At 39.2% G+C, this 16,823-nt stretch overlaps 1 pseudogene; it reads right to left on the minus strand.

Moving 5' to 3' along the window:
- Positions 1–11,474: 11,474 nt before the first annotated feature.
- LOC149407890 (uncharacterized) lies at positions 11,475–16,284 on the minus strand (annotated as a pseudogene).
- Between the last annotated feature and the right edge of the window lie 539 nt (positions 16,285–16,823).

The raw sequence follows: 16,823 nt of genomic DNA on the forward strand, positions 1-16,823 counted from the left end.
AAGTGCACTGGTCAATTCAGTACATTCGAAAGATACCTAGAAGAACTATAGAGTCTCCAACTATCAATGCCTCATAACCAGACATCATAGATTCTTCTAACAATCATACTGAGGTCAATAGTCCTTTGACCCTTAGATTGCGAATATATCGTTTTAAGCAAACTACGAAGAGTTTGTTCATGCAAATCTACATTTGTCTCTTCGTAAGTTGTAAGTTTATTTATGGACTAAAAGACTAAGGTTTTATCATAAAGCTTAACAAATAAAGAATGAATGAATGTTTCAACTTTATTAATGAATAAGCAATTACAAGCAAGAGTCTTCGTAAGACTATATGACATCAGATGTACATAAATACACACTACAACTCTTCTTGTGGGAACCATTGACAACAAACTCCCACTTGACTCAAAGAAGATGTGTGTAGTCGTTCATGCCTAATCCCTCTCGATGTTGGTCGAAGACCTTGTTCGCTAGGGCCTTGGTGAATGGATCTGCCAGAGATCTACTTCACCTCCACGTGTCCGCGCTGCGCGATCTCTCGAATCAAATGGTATTTCCTCTCAATATGCTTAGAGCGCTTATGGCTTCGAGGTTCCTTTGAGTTAGCGACAGCCCCACTATTATCACAATAAAGGGTCATGGGCTCGTCGACGTTCGGAACAACTTCCAAATACTTAAGGAATTTTCTAAGCCATACAGCCTCTTTGGATGCTTCACAAGCAGCTACATATTCTGCTTCCATTGTGGAGTCAGCAATGCAAGATTGCTTAATACTTCTCCACACAACAGCTCCACAATTAAGGATGAACACAGATCCCGAAGTGGATTTCCTGGAATCCTTATCCGCTTGAAAATCGGAGTCGGTATATCCCGTCATAGTCAGGTCAGTACCTGAGTATGTATGTTGGAATCGATCTAGGGTTTAAGAAAAATTTTAACGCTTCGTTAAGCGGCGGAATTTTAAAAATTTTCTTTTTAAGTAAAACTAGTTTTTACTAACCTAGACAAGAGCATGTACATGTAAATAAAAACTAATATGAGCTATTAAAGTTACTAACCTTTCTTGAAGCTTGAACCTTGTAGAAGCTTTTGGAAAGTTGCAACGCTCGTCTCCCCTCGCAGCACGTCTCTCTTTCTTTCCTCGGCACCTCGAGCAACCACGAAAGTTTCTATCACTAAATCACTCGAAAAGAAGGAATCAGTGAGTGGGCACTTTTAAACACTACGACTTAAGAACAAGTCTCGAAGTCGTAGAGCTAAACACTAGGTCGAGTGAGGACCTAGGTGCCAAGACAAGAAAAATCGAAAATATAAACTAGAGAGAGAGAGAGGAAGGGGCGGCCAAGTCTAGAGAGAGAAGCTCTCAATCTCTAAAACTTTGGATGAATGAAATGTGTGGAATGAGGCTCCTATTTATAGGAGAGGTCTCACCTTCAATAAGGTAGTTTCCTCTTCTATAGAATATCACATATTCATGAGCAAATATTGCCCATTTCCCTCTTATTCCACACGGCCAAGGCAGCCTTCTAGAAGGCTTGGATTTGTTTCCTTTTATGTGCCTTGCCTTGCCTTTTTCTTACTTGGCCGAAATTCTTAAGCATCCTTATGCAAATTTGTTTCCTCTTTTTCTTTTGGCAAGTATCTATATACATTTATGCACAAAATAAACTCTCTTTCTTTGGGTATTATGGGCGCCCAACATGTCTCTAGAAGGAGCTTCTAGAAGCTTCTTCATTTGTTCATAACAACATGAGAAAAGCCCATTAAGAATTTTCAATAAAATTCTTATGAAACGAAATTAATTCACAAGGCCCAATTAATCATATTATGGCCGAGTGACATTAAGTCATCAAATGAACTTGTCAAAATTTATTGACATCCATTTCATCCTTATGTCTCAAAAGACAAAAATACCCTTTCGACAATTTTCGTTCTTGTTTTGACTTAGCTTCCGGTTTAACTATTCCTATCGATGTGATTCGTGACAGTGACCTCATGGACCCAAATGAACAAAGCTTGAGCTAAACACTTGGACTCAAAAGTTCACAAACCTTTTCCAAGTTTAGCTTAATGCCAACTGACTCCACTAAAGAGCTGACACTGAAAATCTCTCGGTTCAAATGAATTTATTTTCTACTCAAGAATTCGACCTAATTATGATGAGCGGATCCACTGAATATTATCTATGCTACCCTTCATGAATGTCATCAGCTAGTCGGGATTTACTAAATTACCATTTTACCCTTCTAGCTGTTATTTCCTCAACTCCTTTGTCGCTTGTGAATAAGTTAGAAACAATGTATTGACGAGGAGCTAACAAGTCACATTGTTTCATCCAAAAGAGTCAGGACTCAATTTGGACACTGGCCAGTTCATTTATTCACACTCCAAGGAACAAAGCATGAGGTGACATACATTGCATTTCAGCAATCTTGTACATGAATTCCATATCTATGAGAACTTCACAAAGTTACTCATGACAGACTCACAACTTAGTACCTCACCAATAGGCCTTGTTCGGAATCACATAGTGAGTCCGAAATTTGACTTTCTCAAATGAGAATACTAAGGTGTGAAATGGCATGTCTCATTTCAGGATTAAGGTAAGCATGATGCAATTCATACATAGTGACTTCGAGACATAAGAGGTTAAATGGTTTGTTCTTATATTGTCTCTAGAAGTGCACTGGTCAATTCAGTACCTTCGGAAGATACCTAGAAGAACTATAGAGTCTCCAACTCTCAATGCCTCATAACCAGACATCATAGATTCTTCTAACAATCATACTGAGGTCAATAGTCCTTTGACCCTAAGATTGCGAATATATCGTTTTAAGCAAACTACGAAGAGTTTGTTCATGCAAATCTACATTTGTCTCTTCGTAAGTTGTTTAGTTTGTTTATGGACTAAAAGACTATGGTTTTATCATAAAGCTTCAGACAAGGAAGATTGAATGAACTTTTCAACTTTTTATTAATGAATAAGCAATTACAAGCAAGAGTCTTCGTAAGACTATATGACATCAAATGTACATAAATAGGCACTACTACTCTTCTTGTGGGCACCATTGACAACAAACTCCCACTTGACTCAAAGAAGATGTGAGTAGTCCTACATGCCTAATCCCTCTCGAAGTTGGTCGAAGACCATGTTCGCTAGGGCCTTGGTGAATGGATCTTCCAGAGATCTACTTCACCTCCACGTCTCCGCGTTGCGCGATCTCTCGAATCAAATGGTATTTCCTCTCAATATGTTTAGAGCGCTTATGGCTTCTTGGTTCCTTTGAGTTAGCGACAGCCCCACTATTATCACAATAAAGGGTCATGGGCTCGTCGACGTTTGGAACAACTTCCAAATACTTAAGGAATTTTCTAAGCCATACAACCTCTTTGGATGCTTCACAAGCAGCCACATATTCTGCTTCCATTGTGGAGTCAGCAATGCAAGATTGCTTAATACTTCTCCACACAACAGCTCCACCATTAAGGATGAACACAGATCCTGATGTGGATTTCCTGGAATCCTTATCCGCTTGAAAATCGGAGTCGGTATATCCCGTCATAGTCAGGTCAGTACCTGAGTATGTAAGCATCAAGTTCCTAGTTCTTCGAAGATACTTAAGAACATGCTTAACAACAATCCAGTGCTCGGGTCCAGGGTTGGATTAGAAACGGCTAACCACGCCAACGGCGAAACATATATCAAGTCTAGTGCAAAGCATAGCATACATGAGGCTTCCTACGGCAGAGGCGTAAGGAATCTTCCTCATGTCTTCAATCTCTTGTGCAGTCTTGGGAGACTGGTCCTTAGAGAGTGAAACTCCATGCCTAAAGGGTGTTTGACCCTTCTTGGAGTCTTGCATCGAGAAGCGATCCATCACCTTATCAATATAAGATGCTTGAGAGAGCGACAGGGTCCGGTTTTTCCTATCTCGAAAGATTTGGATCCCCAGAATGTACGTGGCTTCTCCTAGATCCTTCATATCGAATTGCTTTGCCAGCCAGACCTTAACCTCAGATAACTTACCCACGTCATTACCAATGAATAGTATATCATCGACATATAGTACCAGAAACACAACTTTGCCTTCGTGTATTAACTTGTAAACACAAGGCTCATCTATTGACTGTTCAAAGCCAAAGGTTTTCACAGTTTCATCGAATCTGATATTCCATGACCTAGATGCTTGCTTTAATCCATAAATGGACTTAAGCAAGTCACAAACGTTGGTCTCTTGACCTTCTTCCATGAAACCGTCTGGTTGAGCCATGTAAATGCGCTCGTCAAGATTGCCATTCAGAAAGGCTGTCTTGACATCCATTTGCCAGATCTCATAGCCGAGAGCTGCAGTATGGATAGGAGTATGCAGATGGATTTAAGCATCGCGACTGGCGAGAAGGTTTCTTCATAGTCAATCCCTTCTTGTTGGGTATAACCCTTCGCCACAAGTCGTGCTTTGAACGTCTCGACGTTCCCATCAGGACCCATTTTCTTCTTGTATTTCCACTTACACCCTACGGGTTTAATCCCTTCAGGAAGGTCTACAAGTTTCCAGACTTTGTTGACATACATCGAGTGCATTTCAACTTTCATGGCGTCAAGCCAAAGGTTTGATTCAGAACAAGCCATCGCTTGGCTATAGGAAACAGGATCATCCATGTCAGAGACGGCTACAAGAGAGTCTCCATAAGACATGTACCTGTCAGGCTTTTGAGTAGCCCTCCCACTACGTCGAAGTACTACTTGACGAGATTCTGATGAGTTAGGTTGTGTTTCAGTTGGGGTAAGAACAGTTCTTACAAATGAGGTAGAAGCTTCCTCACCCAACTTTTCTTCAAGCACAATTTTGCTTCTAGGTTTTGCATCCTTCATAAAGTCCTCCTCAAGGAAACGAGCATTCGTGCTAACGAAAGTCTTATCGTCCTCGGGACTATAGAAGATGAAACCCTTGGTTTCATTTGGATATCCCACAAACAGGCACAATTCTGACCTACTAGCCAACTTGCTAGTCTTTTGCCTTAGCACATGTGCAGGGCAACCCCAAATTCGGATGTGGCCCAAACTTACTTTACGGCCAGTCCATCTTTCATAAGGAGTACCAAGAACCGTTTTAGACGGAACTTGGTTCTGAATGTAAGTGGCTGTTTCGAGGGCATATCCCCAAAAGGAAGGAGGGAGTGATGAGTAACTCATCATTGATCTAACCATCTCCATAAGAGTTCGGTTCCTTCTCTCTGACACTCTGTTTTGTTGAGGTGTGCCAGGTGCGGTAAGCTGAGAAGCGATACCTTCTTCTTTAAGAAAGTCATCGAACTCTCCAGACATATACTCACCACCTCGATCAGATCGAAGGGTTTTGATCACTTTGCCAGTTTGCTTTTCCACTAAAGCCCTAAAGACCTTAAATACGTTAAAGGTCTCGGATTTGTGTTTGAGCAAATAGACAAACCCATATCGTGAGTAATCATCGGTGAAGGTAACGAAGTATTCGTATCCTCCACGTGCCTGTTGGCTGAGCGGAGCACATACATCAGAATGTACTAGTTCCAGCAACTCAGTAGCTCTTCGACCCTTATCGGAGAAAAGGTCGATTAGTCATTTTTCCTTCTATGCAGGATTCACAAGTAGGTAGTGAACCTATTGCAGAGGCTTGGAGTGGACCGTCCCTTACAAGTCTCTTAATCCTATCTAGACTGATATGACCAAGTCTCAAGTGCCAGAGGTATGTTGATTTTGTTAGATCGGAGGATTCAGAAAGTTTGATCCTCTTTGGCTCCCTAATTAGATCATTATCTATTTCGGTGTCTAAAAGATAAGGTTGCGTGGGATAGATGTAGAAAAGAGCATTCTTCATACATGCATCAGTGACAAAAGAATTATCAGGAAACGAAATACGAATTCCATTCTTAATGAACTTTAAACAATAATCTTGCTCACGAAGACGAGCAACGGATATTAAGTTCTTCCCAAAGGTAGGAACAAAATAAACATTATTCAAGTTTAAAGTGCGGTCTTCAAAAGACAGCGTCACGGATCCCACAGCCTTTGCAGACACTAGGCTCCCATCACCCCATTTGAAACAGAACTCGCCTTCCTCTAAGCTTTTGGTTTTCTTGAAACCATTCAAGGAACAACGAATATGGTTAGTAGCAGTGGAGTCAAGAATCCACGTTGACACATTATCAGCTACTAAGCATGCTTCGGTAACTAGCACAATACTATGTTCCTTTGCTTTGAGATTAGCAGGACAGTTCTTTTTATCGGCCTTGTAAGGTCCCTTTTCAGTTGTAGAGGCGGAGGCTTTGTGCTTAGTAGCATGTGCCTCTCCTTGATTCCTCTTTCTCTTAGTGAGACCTACAGCAGTGTGAAGTTCCTCCATAAGCTTGGTAACAGTGTACTCTAGCTTGTTAATGGAGTAGTTCATCTTCGAGGTATCAAGAGATGCGGGGAGAGTTTCTAAGATCACATCTATGACATTCTTCCCATCAATCTCAGACCCTAGGATTTCCATTTTATTTAGAAAACTAATGATCAGTATCATAAAGTCTCCAACAGGAGTCCTAGCCTTCATGTGACAGTTCATAAACTGTCGGACTGCTTTTTGCCTTGCTTGACGCCTTTGCCCTCCAAATATCTCAAAAGATTGTAGAGCATTTCGGCGGCAGTCTCGATGTCGCGATGTTGCTCTTTCAGCATATTGTTCATAGATGCCAAAATATAGCACCTCACAATCTCATCGGATCGAAGCCAGGCCGCTAAGGCGTCATTGTCCTCTTGAGTCGAATCATCATTCGTCAGAGGAGGACACGGGGTGGTGAGTACCCATTTGTGCTTGGTAAGGATTATGTCGAGGTTATGTTTCGAATCTACGTAGTCTTTGTTTTCGAGTTTGTTCGAGGAAAGGATGACTGAGAGAGATGGTTGAGAGACAAATTGCCTATATAAGTTGAAACAAGTTTATGATTAGTCTTTGGTTTAGGATTTAAGTTTTATTAAGACTTTTATAAAATCCAAAGGTGTTATAAACCAAACGATAATTTACTCCCTCAAGAGAAGGCCGCAAAAAATCTCCATTTATAAGTAAATGACACATCATTAATACTTAGCCAAGATGTCAATACATCTATTTTGACTAGCCACCTTGTAAATTGGTTTGATCACTCACATCCTTTCGCAGGGCCTCGAGGGAGGATTACTAGGGATTGAGTCTAAGTGTGCAACCAACCACTTAGTCCAAAAGGTCAACTTTGAAAAACAATCCCCCAAGGGGAGGCCTTGTCATTATCATCTCACTCTCGGACGTAGCTCATTGAGTAATGATCAGAGCAAAGCGCCCTTGAGTACTCTCATTTAAGAGAGGGCCACGAGGGTGACTCTTAGTCCGGCGACACTTGCACTTTTCATTAGTGTTGGGGATCGTGGGTTACAAACAACAAGTATAACCCTCCCACTTAGTTTTTGGAGTTGGTTCATCGACTCTTATAAGTTCAGAAACGGATTTCCTAGTTAGAGAGCGATAGAGCGGACAACTAGAAGAGAATCCTAGATCGACATGTTCAGAGTAGTATTAGTGCATAAAGTCACAAGGTACATACTCGATCTTTTCCTATTTTCTATTTCGGGAAAGTGCGTGAGGGAAGTGTGAACTTCAACTCACTCGAACACTTGAAAGTTTGAGATTACACATCTTTTTATTTTTCGGCTTTGTCTACAAAGAGACCTCCCACTCAAATTTTCAAGAGCATATAGATTTTGAACATATGTGATATAGATATAATTTTGAAAACATTTTGAAAACTTATTTGATTTGGATGATAAAATATTTTCAAGTTTGAAAGTGAAAACAGTTTTTCAAAATTCAAACTAGTTTTGTAAAAACTCAATTTCAATTAAACTTTCAAAAATCAAAACATTTTAATCTTACACATCATGTTTATAATCATATGAAAAACATATTTTCTCAAGAAAAATCTCTCATTAGAGTTCTATAACTCATGGTAGTGGGGTTTGAAAATCCGGATTTCTAAAAAACTGGAGTTTCATCACAGCCGCGCACCTCGGAGTAAAATCGCCATATCTGGCGGCTCCGATGTCCTTATGACCTGAAACCGGTGGCATTGGATAGAGGACAGATAGAGCTTTAATTTGATTCAAGAATCATCAAATTTAGATTTCTGATCAGAGAGTTATGCCACTTTTAATACGGGTTTACTCCAGCTCAAAGAAAAAGAAATAATTAAAGCTTGGTCATTTTTAGGTGCGAAAAAGAATCGAGTGTAACAGAACGTTTTATGAAGGTTGTTAAAGCTTTTATTTGTGTTTTATTAGCAAGGTAATAACAAGGCATAAAAGAAATAACAACAAGCATAAAACGATTCAAGTAAATAAACGAAACTAGTAAGACAAGAAAACTAGTCACAAAATTTACTCGAAATTTCTCAAACCTTTAAAACACGTTTTTCAATATAGAAAATTAAAAATTTTAGAACTTATTCTAATGTGTTTTAAAAACATCCCAAACTCATAGAAAATCAACATGATTTTTAATTTAAAGGCATGAGCAATAAATTAAAAAAATCTAAGATAACAATTCTAACTTGTCACAAAAATAGTAAACTTTCGAAAACGATTTTCAAGCTCATATTTTTAAAAACATGTACAGGCATATCTTTGACCATAGCTCTGATACCATTTGTTGGAATCGATCTAGGGTTTAAGAAAATAATTAACGCTTCGGTAAGCGGCGGAATTTTAAAAATTTTCTTTTACAAGTAAAAACAGTGTTTTACTAACCTAGACAAAGTGCAAGTACATGTAATTAAAAACTAATATGAGCTAAGAAGTTTACTAACCTTTCTTGAAGCTTGATCTTTGAGAAGCTCTTAGAAAGTTGCAACGCTCGTCTCCCCTCGCAGCACGTCTCTCTTTCTTTCCTCGGCACCTCGAGCAACCACGAAAGTTTCTATCACTAAATCACTCGAAATAAAGGAATTAGTGAGTGGGCACTTTTAAACTCTACGACTTAAGAACGAGTCTTGAAGTCGCAGAGCTAAACACTAGGTCAAATCAGTGTTTAAAATATCGCGATATATAGGGGATATATCGCCGATATCTCGCTCACGGTGAAGTCTCGGTAAAATTTCTACTATAACAGCCTAAATATCGTCAATATCTAAAAATATCGTCCGAATTAGACTAAAATTATTTTAAACAAAATTTTAACATTTAATGGGCCTAACTTTAGTGCCAGCCCAATTTGCAATGCAGCCCATTTTATGAGCCTCTATGCTTTGATTGTACATGCACGATTCTTCTACTTTTATAGGGGCTCATTATCCAAATTTGTTCATGCTTAAGCAATGTGGGACTACTCTTTTTCCCATTTCCCTATTATTTTGCCACCCAAAAAATTCCACACGGTAGTTGCTAGTTGCTACTTGTATCTTTCTTTTTTTTTTTTATATATATATTTTATTTCTTTCTTTTACTTATTTATTATCAATATTTCTTTATGTATATTTTATATAATACATATATATATATATATATATATATGCATATAACTTATCATAATTTTTTATTTTTAAATATACTAGGATTTGAAGACATATATATTTTGAGTTTTTCAATTATATTTTGTTATAAGATTTTTGTCGATATATCCGTCGGTAATCGATATATCATCGATATATCATCGATATAATCGGTAGTCGGTATTAAAATTGTTATAGAATATCCGTCGATATATCCGTCGATACTCGATATATCCGTAAAATCAGAACCTCGGTATGGATATCGGTATCGATATTTTAAACATTGGGTCAAATGAGGACCTAGGTGCCAAAACAAAAAATCGAAAATAAACTAGAGAGAGAGAGAGAGAGAGGAGTCGGCCACAAGTTCTAGAGAGAGAGTCTCTCAAATCTCTTAAACTTGGATGAATGAATTGTGAAGAAAAGGGGCTCCTATTTATAGGAGAGGTCTCACCTTCTATAAGGTAGTTTCCTCTTCTATAGAATATCACATATTCATGAGCCAATTACCTCTTTTCCCACTTGAGATGCTCGGCCAAGGATGCCTTCTAGAAGGCTTGGATTTGTTTCCATTTTTGTTCCTTGCCTTGCCTTGTCTCTCTCTTGGCCGATTACCCTAAAGCATCCTCATGCAAATTTGTTTCCTCTTTTTCTTTTGGCAAGTATCTGGATACATTTATGCACAAAATATTCTCTCTTTCCTCTTGGGTGGTGGGCACCTATTCTAATACTAGAAAGGCTTCTAGAAGCTTTTCCACTTGTTCATGACAACATGAAAAAGGCCCATTAAGAATTTTCAATAAAATTCTTATGAAATGAAATTAATTCACAAGGCCCAATTAATCTTATTATGGCCGAGTGTTACTTGTCATCAAATGACCATATCAAAAAATTTATTGACATTCATTTCATCCTATGTCTCAAAAGACAAAAATACCCTTTTGACAATTTTCGTTCTTGTTTTGACTTAGCTTCCAGTTTAACTATTCCTATCGATGTGATTCGTGACAGTGACCTCATGGACCCAAATGAACAAAGCTTGAGCTAAACACTTTGATACGAACCTCGGCCGACTAAGCTCCGAGACCCGATACCCCAATAGCACAGCGACGGATCGTCTACGTTTTAGGAATGAAGGTGGATCGAATGACGCCACGGACGGATGCGAATGGTCGTCTGATGAGTCGGGCTCGAACTCCTACACGCACCGCTTTGTAAGAGACTCGAATAGTTCTAAACGAACCAAAGAGAGAATGAAAATCCTCAAAGAAAAGTGTTTAACTCGAAATCAGAATTGTGTCCCTTCCATTCAGCCTAAACGCTTAATTTATAGAGTTTACAAAGGTCAAATTCGCAGCTCCATGGGTGATATGATCCTTACCAACAAATGTGATAAGACCCAATAACAATGATTGGAAAAAGACCCCAAGATCTGCAAAGGACTAGAATGTTGAGACTTGACCCAATATCTAGAGAGATAAGAACCAAGCCTACAATATATATGACGCCACACCAAGATACTCAAGATGATCACTTAAGAATCAAGATGATAAGTCAAGTTGCTGAACGCCACAAGAAAACTTGATAAGTTCAAAAAGTCTTTTCAGGAACAAGAAAGACACAAACTCACATATATTTCATTCAAAGGGGAATTGTCCCTGATTACATTCTCCTAAACACTTATTTATAGCCTTGGAGAGGCTTTACAATCAGCCAAAAACGTTTTGCTCCAACAGCTCTAAAAACAACATTTAAGACACTAGTAATAAAAGCTGAAATTTAAATGCAAATAACTCTCAGCCCTTATAACATTGAAACTGAAAGTTTTTGACATAAAAACACACAAAACAACACACTAAATGGGTATAAACACCCCAAATTCGTCCAACTATTCTGAGTGGTTACAAAAGTAACTCCCAAAAGAGTGAACAGCCTTATTTATTGTTAGAAATGTGGATCCAATGCCTAAAAACGACCTAGGCATTCTGATTACTCTTGTAGAACCTTAATCATTGTAATTAGGCTCTCTTGCTTTAGATTTGCCTCAACTTTGGGCCCAAATGAGCTAACTTGTTGAATCAGCCCATTTAGAGCCTCTTTGAATTGTTTGGCCTTAAACCTTGTGAGAGGCCCACTAGGCAAACTTAATGGATCACTTGAAAGTTTTCTTTTAGTCATCTCAGGTCCACTTGTATCCATTTGAACTCCTTGATCACTTGCATCCACTTTAGCTCCTCGATTCGCATCATTCTCCCCCTCTTGACAGCGATTTGTCCTCAAATCATCACCTACATCAAAATATGATAGATCAGAAACATTAAAGCTTGCACTAACACCATACTCACCAGGTAAGTCAAGCTTGTAGGCATTGTCATTGATGCGCTCCAAAACCTGGAATGGTCCGTCACCCCTTGGAAGTAATTTGGAACGCCTTTGCTCAGGGAATCGCTCCTTTCTCATGTGCAACCAAACCCAGTCCCCTGGCTCAAAAATCACTTTCTTGCGGCTCTTGTTGGCATTCTTTGCGTATTGCTCAGTCCGTCGCTCTATGTTTTGCCTTGTCTTCTCATGAATCTGTTTCACAAGATCTGCCTTCTTTTTCCCATCCAAGTTAACTTGCTCACCAATAGGTAAATGAATCAAATCCAAAGGTGTTATTGGATTAAAACCATAAACAATTTCAAAAGGAGAGAACTTAGTTGCAGAGTGAACACTACGATTATATGCAAATTCAACATGTGGCAAACAATCTTCCCAAGCTTTCAGGTTCTTTTGAATGATAGAACGCAACAAAGTGGATAATGATCTATTTACCACTTCAGTTTGCCCATCGGTTTGTGGATGACAAGTAGTAGAAAACAATAGTTTTGTTCCCAGCTTTCCCCACAACGTTTTCCAAAAATAGCTCAAGAATCTCGCATCTCTATCAGAAACAATTGTGCGAGGCATGCCATGCAACCTAACAATCTCTTTGAAAAACAGGTCAGCAATGTTTGATGCGTTATCAGTTTTGTGACATGCAATAAAATGTGCCATTTTAGAAAATCGATCAACGACCACAAAAACAGAATCTCTCCCCCTCTTAGTCCTTGGTAATCCCAAAACGAAGTCCATTGAAATATCAACCCAAGGTGCACTAGGAATCGGAAGTGGTGTATACAAACCATGTGGTTGTTGTTTAGACTTGGCCTGTTTACAAGTTATGCATCGCTCACAAATCTTTTCAACATCTCGTTTCATATGGGGCCAATAGAAATGTTCATGCAACATACCCAATGTCTTAGCTACCCCAAAATGACCCATCAAACCACCAGAATGTGCTTCTCTAACAAGTAGTTCACGTAATGAAGAATGAGGAATGCATAATTTATTTTCACGAAATAGAAAACCATCATGAATTAAAAAATTTCCATTCGCCCCATTAGAACAACATTCAAAGGCTGCCCCAAAATCAGAATCAGAAGCATACAATTCCTTAATGTACTCAAATCCAAGCAACTTAGAATCTAGAGTAGAGAGTAGAACGTACCTGCGAGATAATGCATCTGCCACAACATTCTCCTTACCTTGCTTATATTTGATCACATACGGAAATGTTTCAATGAACTCCACCCATTTCGCATGTCGTCTATTCAATTTGTGTTGGCCCTTCAAATGCTTCAACGACTCATGGTCCGTATGTATCACAAATTCTTTAGGCCAAAGATAGTGCTGCCAATTTTCCAAAGTCCTCACCAATGCATATAATTCCTTATCATAAGTAGGATAGTTCAGGGCTGCCCCACTCAACTTTTCACTAAAATACGCAATTGGTCTTCCTTCTTGCATCAAAACTCCACCAATTCCTAAACCTGAAGCATCACACTCAATTTCAAACGTTTTAGTGAAGTTAGGCAAAATAAGCAAAGGAGCATTAGTTAATTTTTTCTTGATCAGTCTGAATGCCTTTTCTTGCTCAGCTCCCCATTTAAATGGGATGTTCTTCTTGATGACTTCGGTTAGCGGCGCTGCAAGGCTACTAAAGTCTCAAACAAATCGTCGATAAAAACTAGCCAAACCATGAAAACTTCTTACCTGACTTACCGAAGTAGGCGTTGGCCAATCGTGAATTGCCTTCACCTTTTCCTCATCAACTTCAATCCCTTTAGCACTTACAACAAAACCAAGAAACACAAGCTTATCCGTGCAAAATGTACATTTCTTAAGATTTCCAAATAAGCTTTCTTTCCTCAAAACTTCTAAAACCAATTTTAGATGTGCAACATGATCCTCAAGGTTTTTACTATAAATCAGAATATCATCAAAGTAGACAACAACAAAATGTCCAAGGAAAGTACGTAAAACATGGTTCATAAGTCTCATGAATGTACTCGGGGCATTGGTTAACCCAAAAGGCATAACTAACCATTCATACAATCCATATTTTGTCTTAAATGCAGTTTTCCACTCATCTCCTTCTTTCATTCTAATCTGATGATATCCACTCTTAAGATCAATTTTAGAAAACACACACGATCCATGCAATTCATCCAGCATATCATCTAAACGAGGAATAGGATGTCGATACTTTACCGTGATGTTGTTGATGGCTCGACAATCAACACACATTCTCCATGTCCCATCCTTCTTCGGCACTAGAATCACCGGAACAGCACACGGACTCATGCTTTCTCTCACTTGTCCCTTCTCCATTAGCTCACTGACTTGCCGCTCAAGTTCCTTAGTCTCCTCCGGATTACTTCTATAGGCTGGTCGATTTGGAATTGTGGAGCCAGGAACAAAGTCGATTTGATGTTCGATCCCTCGAATAGGAGGTAAACCAGGAGGTACCTCTTCCGGAAACACATCTACAAATTCCTGCAAAAGAGAGAAAACGTTGCTCGGCAAAGATCCGGCAAGATCATCAGTACATAAAAAGGCCTCCTTGTACATGAGTACTATAAGGGGCTGATGGGTGAATAATGCCCTCTTGATCTCACTTTTTTTTGCCATGAGACTAACTTTTTCACTCATGTTTCTCTCTTTCTTTTCAAATTCCTTTTTTTCATCTTTTTCTCTTTCCTTTTCTTTTTCTCTTTCTTTTTCTTTTTCTTTTTCTTTTTCTTTTTCTTTTTCTTTTTCTTTTTCTTTTTCTCTTTTTGTTTGTAATTTCAATTGATCAGCAAGAACTTGATTGGGACTTAATGGTACAAGTGTAACAGGTTGCTCTTTAAGAGTAAAAGAGTATCGATTGGTGAAACCATCATGTGAGACCCTCCTATCAAATTGCCATGGCCTTCCCAAAAGCATGTGACAAGCTTCCATCGGTACCACATCACAAAGCACCTGATCTTCATACTTGCCAATCGAAAATGCCACAAGAACTTGTTTTGTCACCTTGATGTTTCCACTATCATTAAGCCATTGAAGACGGTAGGGTCGTGGATGCTTCAAGGTAGGCAGCGCCAATTTCTCGACAAGTTCATTGCTTGCGACATTCGTGCAACTTCCTCCATCAATAATCACACTACACACTTTCCGGTTCACGAAGCATCGAGTATGAAACAAATTCTCGCGCTGATTATTTTCTTCTTTCTTCACTTGTGCACTAAGAGCTCTCCTCGCCACTAATAGTTCTCCATCGACTGGGTATTCACCATCGCTGCAATCCTCAAGTGGTGGCATGTCCTCATCTACTTCATCTTCCTCATCCTCCGACTCAAGCTGACCTTGTGCGTTTATCACCATAACCCTCTTGTTTGGGCACTCGCTGGCTATATGTCCTGAACCTCTACATTTGAAACACTTTATATAACGTGTTTTAGTAGAATTAGCCTCTTTGTTACCTTGTGTAGCCCCTGGTTGTTGTACGACGTTTTTCGAAGTGTCAAATTTAGGCTTGTTTGCTTGAAATTCATCTCGTCTAGAGACTGCCCTCCACGAATTTGTTGACGACATACTTGGTCCTCTCCTAGCCATGTTCCTTCGCTTTAGTTGCTGCGCCGCTTTGATGGCTTGGTGCACCATATCGGTCAACTCCACGTGATGTTGCATCTCCACGACATCCGCTATCTCACGATTTAGTCCATGCAAGAATCTGGCCATCGTTGCTTCTCTGTCCTCCACCACGTTTGCCCTTATCATTGCCACCTCCATCTCCTTGAAATACTCATCTACACTCTTTATTCCTTGAGTTAGACGCTGCAATTTGTTGTACAACTCCCGATGGTAATAACTTGGAATGAATCGCCGCCTCATGATGGCTTTCATCTCCTCCCATGTCTCCACCGTGCGCTCTCTATTTCTCCTCCTTTCTTTCAACAACTGATCCCACCATATTATGGCATAATCAGTGAACTCAATCGCTGCGAGCTTCACCTTCTTCATCTCCGAGTAGTTATGACACTCGAACACCATCTCTATCTTTTGCTCCCACTCCAAATAGACTTCAGGTTCATTTCTCCCCTGAAAAGAAGGTATGGTCACCTTTATACTCCCCAAATCATCATCCCTTCCAGGCCTTCCCCTCCTAGCTTCTCTATTCCCATTACCACGCCCAAACCTGCCCCGGTTATGTTGACGCTCTTCTCCACCATCTTCAGCAACCTCGTCTTCAACACCTTCCGATACATCACCCTCTTCTTCAGCTCTTTGTGCTCGTCTATTGGGAACATTTGGTGCATGATTTGCTGCCATCCCTTCTATTCCATCAATCCTCGCATTTAGTTGCTCAAACTTCTCCGTCATCAACGCCACGAATGCCTCCATTTGAAGATTTCGATTAAGTGGTGGTTGTACGTATCTCCCACGATCAGATTCGTTTCCTGACATTTAAAATATATATATATTTTTATTAAAAACAAAAAAACGTATCTGTTAGAGGACCTCACAAACACTCGCTCACGTGTTTCTCTCAATAATGTATCCGCTCAACACTCGTGTTTAGAAATAAAATGGCTTTTACCCTCAAATAATCTCACACTCTTGCCTTTTTCCACTCTAGTGTTTTCTTTTGTTCTTAATCAGACTAAGTAAACAACAAGTGTTTCGAGTAGCAATTCAATGTGTGAAACAACTCAACAAATCACGAGACTCAAAAGCAAAGGATAAGATATGAGATAAACAACCCACACTACGTAAACTAAAATGCTCAATTACCAATTCTAGAATCAGACCATAAAACAAAACAAACAAAAATACTACAACGATAGACTGAATTCTTTCTTCATTTGGCTTTTTCTTTTTTTTTTGCTTTTTTTTTCTTCCTTTTTTTTTTGCCTTTTTTTTAAATTAGAATGATAAGAAAA

This window comes from Urtica dioica, chromosome 1, assembly GCF_054948205.1.
Source record: "Urtica dioica subsp. dioica isolate 48M chromosome 1, U.dioica_male_clone48M_v1_H2, whole genome shotgun sequence".
Classification (NCBI taxonomy): domain Eukaryota; kingdom Viridiplantae; phylum Streptophyta; class Magnoliopsida; order Rosales; family Urticaceae; genus Urtica; species Urtica dioica.